General features: G+C 37.2%; 1 protein-coding gene across 1 annotated transcript in view; it reads right to left on the bottom strand.

Moving 5' to 3' along the window:
* Window positions 1-18080, bottom strand: part of LOC117234670 (angiogenic factor with G patch and FHA domains 1) — a 77612-nt gene that overhangs the window by 32476 nt on the left and 27056 nt on the right. The window lies entirely within an intron of this gene.

The following is an 18080-nucleotide window of genomic DNA, read 5'->3' as shown; positions in this document are numbered from 1 at the left end:
AAAGATCGGATATACAACTATACCACTGTGTTGTTGAAATTTTATCACAGGAACGCATAAAAAATTTTCTGTCGAAAAAAGCTATACTTAACCGTAGTTCTGAGAAATGATACGTACCTGAAGTTCCATAATAATCGATAAATGCTGGTTCGTGCGATCGTCTCGGAACGTAACATCGATCAATACGTGTTTAGAACATGTAGAGGTACGCATTCCGCGATATACACGCTCGTCTGTTAATGCTAATTAATACCTGTAGCAACGTTAATTGATACCAATGCCCATATAAACGTATCGCGATCACATTCCGCGACTTCGAACGATATACCGTCCTCTTGGACGAGCGAAAACGATGAAAAGAGAAAAGGAAAGAGAAAGGCCTGACGTCTTATTTTGCTTATCATCGGCTTACTCATTTCACACCGACAGCTATATCCCTTGACATCGTCGATTACTTCGGCTAATTAATACCACTGACCATTTCAATTAAAGTCGAGATTAATATACGTATGTAACACGGTCGCATCTTCCTAGTAACAGACGATATATGTATGTTGTCCTTTGCGAGGAATCGAAAGATATATTTAACTCTCCTTTTGTTTATTTTGTCGTATATAATCATAAGATTATCTTAACCTTCGAACGGGCAATATTTCTTAATATAAATGATATATATCGCCATCAAGGTATACATTCTACGAGTATTTAATTTCTTGAGAGTTTGTGTGAAATTATAGAAAGTATAGTGCACGAAGGAATAACCATGGGAAGATGTTACGCAAATGCTTGGAATTTTCTTACGTAATCGCAATATTGAAAAACGGAGATCCATACTGTAAATTGACTTGGAAAAACAAGCAGATAAATTAAGCATTTCGTTGTGATGTTTCGAGGACTCTCCAGTAACGAAACATACTCCGAATTCCAATTCCTATTTATTTCTTTAAATTCAATAACTATATGGATAATATACCTGAAGAATATTTTGCGGGAACTTTGCTTGCGACAAATATCGTTAATAATAAGATTGAAATGATAATGGTTTCGCGTTTCATAAATTACATACAATCTAAAGTTATTACTGGTAGTTAGGTATTCGATAAAAATGCTTCTCTATTAAATACATAATGACTCTATAAAGTGATCTTTCACGCCAAACACCTTCCTGACCTTTCCTCTGGTTAACTCAGATCTTATCACTAATCATACACACGAATTCCGTAATATGTACCACACCTATCTTTGCATCTAATCTTCCACACCTACCTATATCTATTAAACTATCTACCTACGTCCATACTCTGTTATCTATCAAATTTATGTTTTAATTTTCTCAGCAAGTACCTAGAGCCACGAGTAATCAAACTTTAATGATATAGAACTAATTATTATAGCAGGAGGTTTTCAAACTTCCTTATGAAATCGTTTCTTACGATCCTTGTCTAGTTATCTATTACAATTACGCATTGTAAATTATAACAAGTAGACAGGAAACAAGACTTGGAATAATTCTGCTGGCAACTTTTTGTTTTGTTCGATGACAGCAATCAGTTTAACGATGATCGATTCAATTCCATTCACTCGCAATAGCATATTTTTCTATCGTAACAATTCTAATCTAATAATTTTAACCTAATCAACTCTGCTCTAACAATTGTGATTCAATCAATTCTGTTCTGGGAATCCTAAACGATTATATCGTAACGATTGTCCTTTCTATGACAATACATAGTCACCGATAATTGATTTAACTTGTTTCTTTCATTCTCAACAATCATTCATTATCCTTCGTTCTTTCGCAGTGTCATCCACTCTAACAACATCTTATTCCATCCAACGACAACCGACTCGGCTTTCTCCATTTTTTCACAACAGCGTCTATTTTCCGTCATTTCTTTCACAACACGATCCAATTTAACAATAATCCTCTTCGACCCTCTTTTTCCCCTTTAGCCGGAACATACATTTGAACAACAGTCCGAGTTCCAATTTCATCCGCAAATGAATTTGGCGATGACAGTAACAATTCTACCTTCGTCGACTACCTTTTGTCCTTTTAGAAACAGCTTCCATCTTCCTTCGTTTCTTTATAACGGTATTTACCATTTTTCTTTATTTCCTTTATAATTTAATCCAATCCAACGATAACTTCGAAGCGGCACCTGTTGTTTCTCTTGAACGACAGCATCCGAATAATAATCCGATTCGACTTTCCCCGTAACTCCGCGACTTTAACGTTCCGTTGTCGACAAAGTCAGCATCCTCGAGATCATTCGGCGGTTGTTTTCGTCCGCTTAATTAACGTGTAACGCGGCACACGCACGCTCCACTGTAACAGGGACACGCGCATTAATGTTTCAGAGGTATGGGCTCTGGTGGGCTCGTACGCACGCGGTACGAGCGCGCGGCAAAAGCGTATCCCCTTGCGCGTTCTGTCTACCGGCTGCTACCTCATGCGTGCGTCCGCATTCCTAGCCTTCAATTACGTTAGGCTTACGTACCGGGGGCTTACGTCGCTTACGCTGCACGCGGCCCGCCACGATCGTCCATCAGAGGCGCGCAAACGCGGCTGGACAAACGCGAACCGAGGCCGCAGCGTTATTATTCAGCCAGAACTAGCCGCTTTGTTGGTACCAACGTTGCTCGACAAGAGTTAACGGGCATGCCGCGATCGCCATCCGGTTTCCTGACCGCGACGGCCTCCTGCCTTCTATGCCAGACGTTCTCGCATGTAAATCGACTTTACCAAGTCTGTTCTTCGTCTAGAGCTTGCCAAACTTCGTCCCGAAACCCACTTTCAGTGATGGTTATTTCCAAGATTATGCGGAAATCGATTGATAATTAAGCATTCGAAATTGATTCGATGAAAAATGCGCGAGCTCGGAGAAATTGGACAAAAGGAAAGACAATGGGAAAATAACGTCGTCTTGTAATTATCTTTTTCGCAGTATGACGGATGTATTTGAGTTGAGTATTGTAAACCGGAGGAATATTGGCAGGAAGATGTAACGTTGTGAGAAATATTAAAACAAGGCGTCATCCGCCTTATAGAGAATAGGAAATCCCGATGACACGTAAATTCGCGTCTTCTGCATTGGATGTATTAAACGGTAAAAAAAAGAGACTGAAATTCCAGTGAAATTAAGGAAGAAAATAATATGTCATTATATTCAAAAGCAATTGTTCGCATTTCTTAAACGATTAACGTTTTTTCAATTGCGTTACGTTCGAAGCGAAAGTGCTTCGCTATAAATAGGTAAAGATATCCTATGAATATACTGCTTTAAATTTAAGATGAGAAATTCTATATGCATGAATATTGCCATCAGAAATAAAATCGAATTTTTCGTATTAAATTTAAACGTTATACGGAGCGTTAAATTTAATACACAACTGAGAACAGGTACAAGAAATTGCTGATGAGTCAGAATAAAAAATTTCACCGGGATTTCTGTAGTCGTGAGACAGCTTTACTTACCTCGCGCCAAACAGAATAAAGAAATCGAGGCAAATGATAGCTCAGTACCGCGCCTAAAGGCGTTCACGCAAGAAAAACGGTACCTGGAAATACCTGGAAAAGTTGGCGGTAATGACGGAAGCAATAGCAAGATCAGGCTACCTTTGCAATTGTAACTTTCAAGACCGATTTCCATTCGCGTGAACGCCTCTAATCTCACGGTCGGATCAATTCGTTCGAATGCCGATACTGATATTACTGTTAATCATCGTCACGCGAAAATTATAGCCCCGTCAGACCAACGAAAACAAGCTATAAAACAGCTACGTTCTAGAACTTTCGAATAGGGTGCCATTTTCTAAACTAAACTCTCTAGCACACTAATCGCTATAATTTCATGGAAATCCTCCCTTCTCAGATTAGAGGTCATTTGGATGTCAATACCGGAATTACCATAAATCTTCATTAGTAGATTAGTTCAAAGCAACAAGGAAAAGGACACGTGATATGTTTAAGGTTTTAGAAATTTTAAGTAATAATCAAATTTTGTAAATCCGAACTTTTTAATTAAGCTGGTAAATGATTATCTTCGACGCATTAATTTTCCTTTCTCGGTTGAATTCATTGAAATTGTCGAAATTATTGAGAAGCTTCGTCATATGACTATTATAGATCATTTAAACTGCATATTAGGAGAAAATTAACATCTCCATATTTAAAACACCTTGCATATCTGAAAACTTTTAAACAATATGAAATTTTCCAAACTCTCTAACGAAATAATTATCGTTATTAGACAAATTCTGCCCCTTCGACTCGATTACCTCGAACACTGGTTTAAGAAGTCATCAAATATCTCTCGGGCCAAAAAACTGTCAAATACCGTGAAATATCTTAAACTCTTTAACATAGATCCTGTACCCAATCTATTTCTTTAAAATACAGATAGCCCTTGAAAATTATTTACGTACATCATTCCGTTCGATCATTTGGCAGACTCAAGAACGAAGAAAAAAGGAGGGAGAGAAACGATTTCGAATTGCAGGAAACGACACGAATTTTTTACAGACGCAGACGCTAATTGTCCGACCAACCAGTTACAATTACACTGTTTATGGATCGTAAAAACGCGGTCCGTTGCTCGATTCCAATATAACAACTCTTAATCGTTGATTTCCGTTTTCACCTTCACCTAATAATGACATCTTGTCACTGCATCTTCCCAGGAAGATCGTTAAACGATCCTTCTTCTTCTCCTGAAATACGGGCACAGCCGAGACAACGTTTGTTCGCAGATCGAACGTAGAACGCGTTTTAGAAACAGTTCGAATCTGTTCGAGCGGCGGAACATTCGCATTATAATTACGTCGACGTTTCGTCTCGCGAAGCTTAGACATCCGGCGACCAGTCTGTATACAAACGAGCGCAAGTATCCCAGGAAACTTTAATAATTACATTAGGCACGAAAGAAGGCACGGCTGAACAAATGTCGATCCGCTACAACCAGCGTTTCAGCCGTCGATTAGAAATAAGAAGAGATTATTTTCTTAGTTAAAGTATTATAATATCGAATGATTTCATAAGTTATTAAAATAATGAAAGTTTTCAGCATAAAAGCTTTATAAAATTGTATAAACCTCGAGCATTAGACTTTTATTCTAAAATTGTTTTTATAAATGGAATATTACAAACGATTACGTCCCTTTTCTAATAATTTCGAGCAAGCTAATTTCAGTAAAATTACGTAATTACAAAGTAACATACTTTAATGACATATGTGTAGTATAATACACACATTTATATTCATCAACTTTCGCTACATTTTAAGTATATTTTCTTGAACAAAAGTTTATCGATATCATATAAACAGTATAAAAATCTTGCGTTTTCTAAATGTCCGATGATGAACGCGTTGGTAAAAGGGCATGAAAGAATCCCGATGAATCGAGCAAGAGGAAACCATCGATATAAGTGGAATCGTAATCAGCAGTCGACTGGATGTTTTGGAAAAATACGGAAAACACGAGATTCGTCTCTCCACCCTTTTCCGCTCTCAGCTAGGACAGACATCAAGGCCAGACGAGATGCCGAGCACGCAATAAAAGGTGGCCGAAAAATTGCTGACAGTGAACAAACGAAGGTCATTTGTTACCACCGACTTGACCCCTCTAAGTAGCGATGAAAATCAATCATTCTCGAATTGCTGTAAGCTCGACGTGATAGAATTCGAATGATCTAAAGTTTCTTCGACGTTGCAACGTTCATAATCGTAAATTATTGCACGTAAATTTAGAGAAGAAGTTAGCGCAAATATAAAATAGTTAAGCGACGAAACATCTCTTTTATTTCGTCATTGAGGAGAATTTACATTCTTGTTTGATAGATCGTACGAATAAAATATAAGTACAATTATTTTTATATTTTGATAGATTAGAACGACTACAGTGAAAAATTTGGCTATTAAGCGATGTAGTTTCTTTAGACAGGATGCTTTAAAAAAAAAAAAAATATTCAAGAGCTTATAGTATTCAACGAGAGAAGCAAATAAATGTCTAATTAACATAGCTCCTAAAAGTAATCCTTTCTATGTAAAATCAACTTTTATCGCTTATTAGCATTCGATCTCGCGAGTGTATCTCTTCGCAACGCATTGAATACACGTAAACGTATAATATATGTTAATCAGGAACCTAAGATGATATTAATCCGTTTATATATATATTTTTTTTTTCATCTTCGTTCAAATTTAATGCCCAATATTGTAATAAGTAACTCGTACAATAAACAAGAGCATCTCGCATAATTCAACAAACCAAACTAGTTATCAGCACATCGTAAATTTCCCATAACAGTGTCATGAAACCTACCTAAACGATAGAAGGTGAGTAAATGAACGACTCCCTAATCATCGTGAAGCGTTTGGAAACACGATCGTTCACGACGCGACGAGACGATGACAACGAGCATGATACGAGTCGAGGCTAATCTTTGCAGAGAGGCCACAGGGAAAAAGAGACACGAGCGACGCGAAGTGGCTTCGGCGTGCTGCGAGCATCAACGAAGAAGAAGAAGAAGAAGAAAAAGAGGAAGAAGAAGAAGAAGATGAAGACGATGGAAAAGAAAAAAGGGAAGGGAGAAGGGAAAAAAGACAGAAACGAAGGAAAGAGGAGCAGCAGGCCAAACGTGAACGGGGAGAACGGACGTGCAAGAAGGCAGGAAATTGGCGAGGCTAGAAACAATTAGTGCGGTTATTTACGATGCTCTCCTCGCCTTTCAATTATGCATTTCCGGGCGCAGAAATGAACTCGCAACGCGCCGTGATATACATTGGCAACCACAGATATTAGGACACCTCTTGGTTACATTTCAACACTTGTACTGCCCTTTTTAATTAAATTTTCCTATCTGTGTATTTCATTTTATATTTATTTTCCAACATATGTTGAGATATTTGCAAATCATAGGGAAAACAGGATACGCGGAACACACTGCGTATTTTTCAATTTTAATGCCACTTTTATACCTAATAAGAAATATTTTCTAATATGGAATATTTATATAAAAATGAAAAAAGGAAATTGTTAGATCAGCTAAAGGTATAATCCTTAAGGCGAACAATATTTTGGTATTCTCGATAGATAAGTGCCATTCAGTGTTTTGATATTACGATGAACAGTGTTTTTTTGAATCGTAAAGCGATTGAGAAATTGCTACAATACATAATACAATACACGTTTAGTTTAAAACTCAAACGCGTGTTTTCCCTTCTGAGCCATATTAAAATCTTATACATAACGTGATATTAAGATAATAGAAAAAGTACTCGTCACAATTTTTTCTGTCGCGTTCGCACATTATAAAACACTGTAATACAAATGTATAATACGTATGTATCGTAATAAGTATATAGGCACGGATATTGCAAATTCAGAGTCGTTGTTTGTCTTTTTGTTCTTATATGGAGCCTTTTGAGTGTCGTTTCTGATAGAGGAAGGAAAGAAAGAAAAACGAGGGAAATCGTCGACGAAGTCTATCCACGCTATTGTCTTCGATAATCGATTAATCGGTTGCTCTTTGCACCCTTACTCCACCCTAAGCCCGCTAATCCTTTAAGAAGATTGACCTCGTTGAATTATTCAGCTGCGCTGGCGTTTTCAATGAACCGTACTTCGGTGATATAATACATTCGGTGAAGTTTCCCTTCGTTAAATAAGTTGAAATCTCTTTCTCGTGGCTTCTTTGGTTAACTTTCGTTTTGTAAGGAATAACAGCGATGTATGTTAAGCTTCTTAAGTCTTATCTATACACAATACGTTTGCGAATCTTTTTTATTCGTAACGATATTTTTAACAGATTGTAACGATTAGATAAAATAAAATATAAATAAATTGTTAGATATTAGAATGTACGTTGTAATTAAATTTTTTGTAATAATTTGTAATAATCACAATTCTCAACATTATTACCGATTTACACCAAGAAATTGCAACAATTGCGTGTTCTACTACAACGAGGGCTCTTTACTCTTATTTTATTTGAAATAAAAAAAGAAATAATTTGAACAAAGCTGAATATACGTTTGATATGAATCTAATAACTCGAAGCCTTTGATTCTCTATACTCACCAAAGATCGCAGTAATTCAACGAAGAAATTAATTGATCGCTTAACAAACACAACTATATATTTGATTCTGTCTGTTGATTAGACACATATTTTATTTATTAATAGCTACATAATCTGAAGATAACAATAATCAAATACAAATTCATTTAATCTAATCTACATCCAAAGAAACTCAATGAAAAGTTGAAGAAAATATATTCGTACGCGGAATAAGGACATTTCTGAGCTTAGAAAGGAATAATTATTAGCCAATAAATCTGCAGAAACTATTAGGCTATCGCCTAACATCGTTCGTTTATTCTTTTTCTCTAAAGGATTCGAAACAATTTAAACTTGTGTCCATCGGCGACAGGGTAGAAAAAACTAACATTCCCACGAGCTTGCCCGCGGAAAAGAAGAGGGACAAAAAAAAAAGAAGGAAAAACGCGTGAGTCGCGATTGCGATTTGTGGAAAGTCAAAGCATCCGGAAGCATCCCCCTTGCGTACGTTCCTGAATGGTTAGGGGCGCTTTCTTCTCGTCGTTGGCAGGAGGACCTTGACTGATTTCACGAGTAGGCGCGCATCTGCACGTACCACGAAACCTTTCGAGGGGAGAATTTACGAGAGGGAAAAAAGGACAGGTATGCCACAAGAGGGAAGGAAAGGAAAGAGAGGGGAGAAAGTGATTGAGCGAGTGCTGTTGCCATGCAATTTGAGTACCTGCTACGAACGTGTACGCAGGTGACTTCACGAAGTCACTCGTCTTCTTCCTCTTTCTCTTTCTCTTCGTTTCACCCTTTCCTTCTTTTTCTCTCAGCTCGCGCTGTATATTTTTTTCTCTCTTTTCCTCTGTCGTTCCCTTTTTCCTTAGAAACCCCTTCATTGCTTCGTACAAAGCTATAGTTACACATTGGTCACCGGCAGAAGTTCGAGTACCGGGCACGCTTTCCGATCGAAACAGTGGAAAATATCATTCGTCGACTCGCGTTTCGTTCAAGAACCATTCTTCCTCTGAAATGTTCCAGCTGATGTACAGCAATTTTCGTTGAAATTATGACGGAACGAACTGATTTTCCTTAACGATTTCGCGAACGATTTCGATTTTCAATGTTACTGTTTACTTTGTTACGAGTCGGCTCGTTATAGCTACCGTTAACGCTATCAGTTGTAATTTCATAAAATTCTATTTAGTAATTTGTTACATCAGATCCTTCGAAAAATTCGAAAAAGATAATCAATCTCAAGTTCTATCGTGGATTTGGCTTATGATCTTTCGATATCTCCGTTGAATTGGGAAAAGTGTCTGCTAATCGAAGAGAAACATCTGATAAATGAATAAAATTGTTGCCGAACAGCTACCAAGCCTCGGTAAACTATCCCGATCAGACATATACCATCAACTGAGAAGCACGCAATGCATGGACAAGGATTTTGTCGAAAGCTAAGTAAAATAAAAAAGAAAACCGCGGGATAAAAAAAAAGAAAGAAGAAATAGAACAGAAGAAGAAACGCGGCGAGGGAGACGACGGGATTCCTCGAAAGCTACGATTTCTATTTGAACGAGAGATTGCTTCGAGACGGTCGTCCCCGTGAGTCACGCGGCTCGTCCTCCACGAGATCCCCGAATCGTCGTCGGGGCCGCTCTTTCAGGATCCCCCTTTCTCTCTCGTGGTCCTGCTCCTGCGGCGCGGTTGCGTGGTGCCATTTTTATAAGGCTCATAAAGTCCGCGAACGGCCGTCGAAACATAGTTTCGTGGCGTCCACTCGAGCGGTGCCCCGCGGGTAGACGCTATTAGCTTCGGGTACCCACCGGTATAAAATTGACTTTTTATCGCGGCGAGCACGAGAGCAAGAGGAGAACGGGAGAGAAAAAGACGAGGGAGAGGGGAAGAAAAAGAAGGGCGTAGAGAAGAGGAAAGAGAAAGAATTAAAGAGAGAGGGTGAAGAAGAGGGAACACCGCTTGGAAATTAGTCAGCGACGTTTTCGAAGATTCCTAAGACGTCCCGTTCGCGTGTGCTTTTTCTTCTACTTTTAACAAACATCGAAAATATCATTCTACCCGTGGATGCACCGATACGATACCAATGCCTTTCACTCTCTTTCTGTATGCGTGACTAAGTTTCTCTTTTTGCTTCCTCTACTCGTTTCTCCCTTCACGTTCCACTCTCTTGTGCTTTTCCACCTCTTTATTTCCGCTTTCTTCGTGGTTGTTCTTTAGACGTTTTTACGAAATCCCGTCGCGGATCCACGGGACTTCTTGTCCCGTGCACGTTGTCAACTATCGCGTTGAAGAGAGATCAAGAACTCTATCAAGCGAGAATCGCTTCCTCCGTGGACGCGTAATTCCTCGCTGAAGAATTCGATCGTTCCTGTCTGTGTATCGCGGATGCTAACGATCCCGCGAACGATTGTTGGACTTTATCATCGATCGTCATCTTCCCGATACGGTGCGTACCAATGCTACACTTCCATCCATCGATTATGGGATCATCTTTTTTTTTCACGCAGCGTATGTCGTTTGCTACGTCCGACGAAGTTTATTTAGAGATTATTTTATGCAAAAGATACGATAGTTTGGTGTAATCGCGTTTTGTTCCTTCAGTTTCCTTTTCCTATGGAGGTGTTTTTGAACAGATTACGATATTGGTAATGCAATCATTAAGTGGAATACAAAATGTTTTGTGGGAAAATGTGTATTTTTATTTTTAAAATAATGTTAAAATTGGTATTTGAATATTCGAGTCGCTACTACATTTCGTATTTTTGGTACAGTATAACTCTTAAAAAATCTTCTATACTAGTGGTACTAGTATAGAATAAGAAGTAGATATACAATTGGTATAGAAGATATTTTTAATGTTTTTTATAATATTTGTACTATTATAATATTTAGTAATAATCCTGATCGAGTAATTTTTTGAGTTTCTATAATTTACTTGTTTGCAAAAAGAATTTCAATTAGAATTAAGAAACGAACATTTTTAGCAAAATAACCTTTTATGAAGAAGATAGTCGCGTTTATTTTATGTATTTACACGCATTAATCATATACTCTATCCTGTACGCTTGTTACGCGAATGTCACGCAAGATGCTCTTAAAGTATTTTATAAAGTATTCCGTTTTTTCTGCCAAATTATCCGGAGGGCACGTCTAAAAGAGAGTAAAATATACAAGATTTTCTGCTTTACGTCGTGAAATTGCTCTTATGCGCTTCTCGACCAAGTACTCCAGCCTTAAGTTTACCTGACAGTGCTCTCTAGAGTTTAGGGTCTCAAAACGTATATTTTAGAGAACTTCTAGTGGTAGAACACTAAACTTGCGACAGTAAGTATAAAATATATACTGCTCGAAAAACATCGTCTTAAATTTACGTTTCATCTCGTTCGTTCGACGAAACTGTTATACGTAGTCGTCGAATATGATAAAATAGAACGAATCGAACGGATTCACGGCCAATTACAAGGTAATCTCGAAACATAAAAATAATATCGGAGCAATAAAATAAGAGCTCGCGCCGCGGTGACGAATGATAAAACGGCAATTTGTATTCGTCACCCGTTAATACGTTTCGAGAAATCGTTCCATAAACATATTTTTTTCTCCTCGAATAATTGGTTCCCGGCTTATTTTCGGGCGAATTTACGACTTTGTACTGAGAAATGCGAATCGACGGCTATGTAACTCTGGAATTTCGAGAATAAAAAAGGACAACCGCTCGTAAAAAGAGTCATTCGAAATTCATCTTCAAATCGCTCTTTTCATTCCTTGTTAATTTGTATACTCACAAGACAAACATTTAGAATTCTTACTTATATTTCCTATAAAAATGGAGATAGTATCTTTTCCGTTTTAGAAGATTATAGCGAGAAGAGACAATGAAATAGGAGTTATCTTGAGATAAAAATGTTGAGAAACCTAAAAATTGTCTCAGAGTAACGTAAAGAGGACATTTATGAACACCATCCAAAGAAAATTTCAATTTCCGATTGTCTGAAATAGAAAAGGTTGCGATATTCCACAATTGTATATAACGTTACGATGATTACATTACATATGATTTACAATTTCGCATGAATGGAAAGAGACCACGCACAAAAGAATTCTTCGACAGACTGCAATTACCTCTCAATTTTTCCACTTGAAAATGAGTAAGCGGTAACACGGTTTAATTCGCATTATCCTAGGTAGATATGCTATTATCAGGCACCCAGTAATATTCTCGCGTATACTATACGCTCTCACAAATTATGGTATTGCCTTGGGAATTATCCTCAAAGAATATGGCGCTTAATCATTATCTAGAGCAGAATAAATCACCCGTTTTATAATAAAACTTTATTACCTAATGAAAAAAACTCCATGCATAATAATCAAGGATTGCATAACATACTTGAAACAAGCTACACGTCTGTCAACACGAACCACGTATTTTTCGATATTGAAAGATTATGGGGTAGACCTTACTAACAATTTTATAAGGCACAGCCATATCGATGGAGTATTACGTCAATTCGTGCAAGTTACGCTTACGTTTCGATACGATATTTGCATTGCAAATATATTTAATTATAGACCAATATAACATTTAAGCTATAACATTTAACTATAAAGTAAAGTACGTATTTAGGGCATAAAACATTCGTTAATATCCTTCCTAACGATAGAAAATTTCATAATACGTATCTAAAACTATTTCAGTGGCACGATTCAATTCCTTTTTGTCAAGTATCTCCTTTACGTGTTAAGATTAGCAACTTAAAAACTGTTTTCTCAAGAGGAATATACTTACGTCGATTATAACATCGACAACGTTATCAAGTCGATTATTATTCACAGATCATCGAACTACGAGCTACTTCAGACTAACGAGAAATTTGGTCAAAAGAATTTTACGATTAGTTATGAGGACGATAGAATTTTGAAATTATTTTCAATGCTGTGAAACATAACTTTAAACGCCAGAAAACTAAAATAAGACGCTGCAATATAATAAACTATGATAAATAAGAATATGCACAAAGAAGAATATAGCCTGATATCATAACGATAACAGCAACCATAATTTTGAATATTACGTGAAAACGTTAGCCCTTAGGCCCTGTCGATACACGGAAGCGCGTATTACACGCTCGTAGTTGGCCGAAAAGTCGGCTGTTGCTCCGACGAGCAACACGAGCAACGCGTGAGCCATCAACTTATCAAGACACTGTATCGAGCGACTGATGGATATACGCGGCTGATGCGTACGCACGGTTATTACCGCAGATTTGTGGGCCTGTGTGCACCTCGTAAATTCGCGGGAGCTTCCATGGAAAAGATGTGACGCGGCGAGGGGTTGGCTGGTGACAGGTTCGCGCGAACGGGATTTCGATTAATACAACCGTCTGTACGTGGATCCTCCAATAAATCACGAGCGCCGGTAATTCACTCTTACGAGCTTCTATGCGCCAGTTAGCTTAAGCCTCAAATCCACCGCCCCCGCATTATTGCCAGCTTTATTAAATTGAAATGTTTCTTCCGTTCTTGGAATCGGTGGAAACGTAACGTCACGCAACGGTTATAGGATTTAGATGATACGAACGAGAGGAAAGTACGAGCAACGGAGAAGTTGATGTTATGGTACGTTGAGACGATTTGCGACGTTAATTTAACGCCAAAAGCGCACGGCACGTTTGATTAAACGTTGCGTCCTATCTTCTCACTTATTCGTTTGGATTCTCTTTATTAGTTTGTGTAGATGGAAATGGTTATTATTGCAATCATAGATTTTGATAAGAATTTTAGAATCTTTGAGAGAAACAGGTTTTTAGCAGAGAGGTAATATATCGTGAATTTGATTGAATATTTTAGCCGAGTGAGAAATTATTATTTAGAATTTGAAATGTCTTTAGTCGAGTAGAAGTTCTAGAAAGAGAAGTCTGATTAATTACGACGTAATAATTAAATTATATATGTAATAGTAAAATATCCAATATTGCAAATTCTTGCTATTTTATATGTATGAAATACTATTTCTTAAAATCCTAGAATTTTATTTGGTAAAATATACATAGTTTTGACCAAACACCCTGTATACGTGACAGTGCTTCCTCTATTTTCCGTCGTTGTCCGGATGTTCTCGTTGCTGTCCCGCGGTTACATGGTGTTCACGGGATTTACAATGTTGGGAATAATCGATTGGTTTTAAGTGACTTCTTAGTTCAAAGAGCACGGCATATTTTGAGTTTTAAAAAATGCGAAGCATTTAAGGCTTATACGTGTCAGTATGGTACGTATTCCAAGAGAGTGTACGAATTGTATTAACTATCGAGGATCAATTTTGAATTTACAATCATATAATTAGCTACTATTTTAAGCTTATATAAGATAAGCTTATATGTTCGAGATACGTTAAAATCATGTGATAAATGGCGCAATCGTACAGTAGATACGTAAATAAGGAAAATTCTAGCTATAATATTCCAGGGTTGGAAGAACAGACATCTTAAAAATCTAATAAGTACTAGTAAGTATTTTAAATAATTATTATAATTTACAGAAATTCTATTATTTTACCATGCCAATCTTATTTGTGAAATAAAATATTGATATAACGTAAGGTAACGTGTAGATATATTTTTTAATGAAATACATTTTTTCTCAAATCAAACATGAGTTCTAGGTAAACTCGATTCCTTGCTTGTCATATGTAATCATCCTAATAGCCGTAAGCTCGAAACATATATCCTTATTCACAACCATGAATCACTGAATAACCAGAAAACCGGAAAAGGCGAGTGTGTACATGTGTGTGACCAGGAGAAATACGATCAAGTCCAGTTGCTCGAACTGTCTTCCGTAGAACTTCATTTCACGAAACAGTTCGTGCTTATTGCTTGCATAGATCTAATTATTACGGTGGTTTGCCTTCACTCGAAGAAACTCGATTCCTTAATTACAACCCCTTCTAACCACTGAAACTCTAATTAAACGAATAAAAAGCTTACTCATTTGACTTAAAGAACGCGTTCTAAAATTTGTTAAACATAAATTAAACTGTACTGTAAAGTTACATTTAAACATAAATTTAATATAAGTTTATAATAAGAAACTTGTGATACGAAGAACTGCTGTTATTGGAAAACTATTTAAATGGAGGAAAGTAGAAACACGAATACACCGTATTAGTATTACTATATAAGTATCCAACTATATTTCTACGTTGTAAACGAAATTGCAATCATTTTTATGGTTTGATAATCGCCATTATGAACTGAATTAATTCGACTTTAGACCTTTGAACATTGTAAGCAGGGAAAGAATCAACTGATTGGATTTGCTGAATCAGTTCAACCAAGACTTGACTCCGGACCTTTCTTCAACGATCGACTGTTTTAACCAATTGAGCTATCCAGGCCATCGATAATTTCTTTCAACCTTAGTCTAATGTTGAAAAATACTATTTTTAATATACACACTTCGCCAGAACCAAGCAACACCGAAAAAATATTCGGCGTTAATAATTGAATCACAGGAATGAAAAATCATTATTTAAAATTATAGAAACGGATAGAATCGACCGATTAGATTTACCGAAGCAGGACACGAGCAGAGATCTTTTATGGTCCAATGATCGATCTAACCAATTGAGCTATCCAGGCCAGCAATGAATTCTTCCTCGCTAATTGCCAGTCTAACGATCGAACCAACCATGTCCTATATCTGTAAATTATTTAAACACCCAGCTGAAGGACTATTAACCCCTTGCGGTTCTTTGCCATGCTCTTCTGAATGAATCGCTGATCTTCCACTATCAATATATGTAGGAAACATTTGTTCCACTAAGATTTCATTTAATCGGCAAAATATACCTATTATTCTTTGTTTCATTTTCTCTCGTAAATCGGGAATATTGCAAGGAATGTCAGACTAGCGAACGCTAGCAAACAACTCGATATTCTAATATAATTTAAAAAATTTCTTCTTTTTCGTCCCTATCGAGCAATTAACAAATTCCTGTTGATACGCTAACACAGATATCGCTATTTACGAATCCATGAAAATCCGAGTACATTAAAAGTGACTCATCGAGAACGAATCAATTGGGATAAAACATCGAATGCGACTTGGACCGTAAAAGGGTTAACAACGTTCACTTTGTATCTCGTCTAATCTCACGAAGGAATCACGTGGCTCGTTTCAGTGCAAGAAAACATATGAAAGCTCGTAGAAAAGCACGATGCAATTAGAGGGCTGAAGAGCAGTTTCTGAGAAATAAAACGAAGAATTCACAACTAGCGAAACACATATGCTTGTCATTCTTTGTTTAGAGTCTAAAGCGACGTGGACTGCAAGAAATAATCTGAACAAGCATGTCTCGCGTAAGATGTATAAGATGCACTTTCACGTGCTCGTAAGTTCTCCCCTAATCCGGGCTGCTGATCCTCTCCATCGATAACCAACTGTCCCGTGTCTTAGCGGAAACTATTTTAGCAAAAAGGACGAATATAAGCGTGAAGTCGTGTCGAGTTCGATAATTAAAGAGACTAATTCGTTGTCTTCGCTTGTCACCGCCATGTTTCCTGCCACTTGTCTCCGTGTTTTACGACGTCCCTCTGCTCATGGTTGAACCCGTTTACGAGCGTCTCTGTGAAAATGGTCGCAACATGACGTTGCGTTCGTTAATTCGAGATAAAGCTACGGTCGAAGAGGAGAGTATAATTCGAAGAAGAGGAGAAATGAACATTTGGTTGAATTGCGTGAAACAGAGACACGCGATGGATGAAAATCATAGAGAGAAAAATGATGTCGTACGTTTCTTGAATTTTAAAACTTAATGCATCTAATAGCAGAGAACTGTTCTTTCATTTGGCTTTATAATTAAATATGAAACATGTTTTGGAACGAACATTAGATTTTTGTTGGGTAACAATTGCAATCATTTTCAAAGTTTTAGTTCTCCTGGTGTAAGCACTTCGTATTTATTTCAGAGAGAAAATAGCTGATTTATAACGATATATATTGATGAAAGGCGATAGAACAGTAATAGAAATGCTGCAATAGACAAAATTTATGAAGTCAAACAATGTTAAAATAATCATCGATATACTTAAATCAAACGAGTCACCGTAAATACTTCTAACGAATATGAATGTCCGTCTACTGATGGAGGCAGACAACAATAGCACCGCAAAACGATCAAAACGAGCGACACAAAGTGAATAACATAAAACGAATGACGTCTTACTGTCTTCGCAACAGAGCCGCAGTCTCGTTGTTCTACCGAACCTTCCACTGATCTTCCTGTTGAACTTTCCTTAACTTCAGATAGTAATTCAACTTATTAAATACAATCATGTAGAAACATAAACTGTTTGACAAATGTCTCTCATTGAAGACTATAAAGAACTGTGTGTAAGTGCACCGTAAAGTTCATCATATTTAATAACACGTATTTGGGATAAGAAGGAAACATACGATACGTGTCCAATTTAATAATTAAAATTTCTGTTCATCTAATATTTTCTATTAATTGAAACAGTAAACGTAAAAACTTATTGTACATCGCATTCCATGCGATTTTCTGAATCTGAATCTCGAGTCTTTCCATTTCCATAGAAATAACAAGATACAATAAAAATGAATGAAACTTAACCATTTCCTTATTTACATGTAGACGACTATTTGTGAAATTGATCGCGAATATGTTAATTCAAATATATCGAAGAAATAAGTGTCGTGTGGCAAAACTCGTAACAAAAAAAAACCGTTAGAAACACGTATAGGGAACGCGTTTAAATCATGCAGAAATTTTAATAGACCGATCAGAAAACAGAGTTGCAAGCGTCGTGGTTCCGGTCGCGAACCGCCTGGAAATCGTGACAAACGTCGTGGCCACGAGGCGCGCCGTAAAAATAATGGAGATCGAGCGTCGCTGGAAGTAGTTTATTATGAAAACCGCACGATGTGCCGAAGGAGTTAAGGGCTTGGCCTAAACTTACGGCTCGGCTCGGTACACTTGCGCCGAGGTCTTTGCA

The sequence above is a fragment of the Bombus vosnesenskii genome, unplaced genomic scaffold, assembly GCF_011952255.1.
Source record: "Bombus vosnesenskii isolate JDL3184/JDL3185 unplaced genomic scaffold, Bvos_JDL3184-5_v1.1 scf7180000013306, whole genome shotgun sequence".
In the NCBI taxonomy this organism is placed as follows: domain Eukaryota; kingdom Metazoa; phylum Arthropoda; class Insecta; order Hymenoptera; family Apidae; genus Bombus; species Bombus vosnesenskii.
This window is presented reverse-complemented; position numbering and strand designations above follow the sequence as displayed.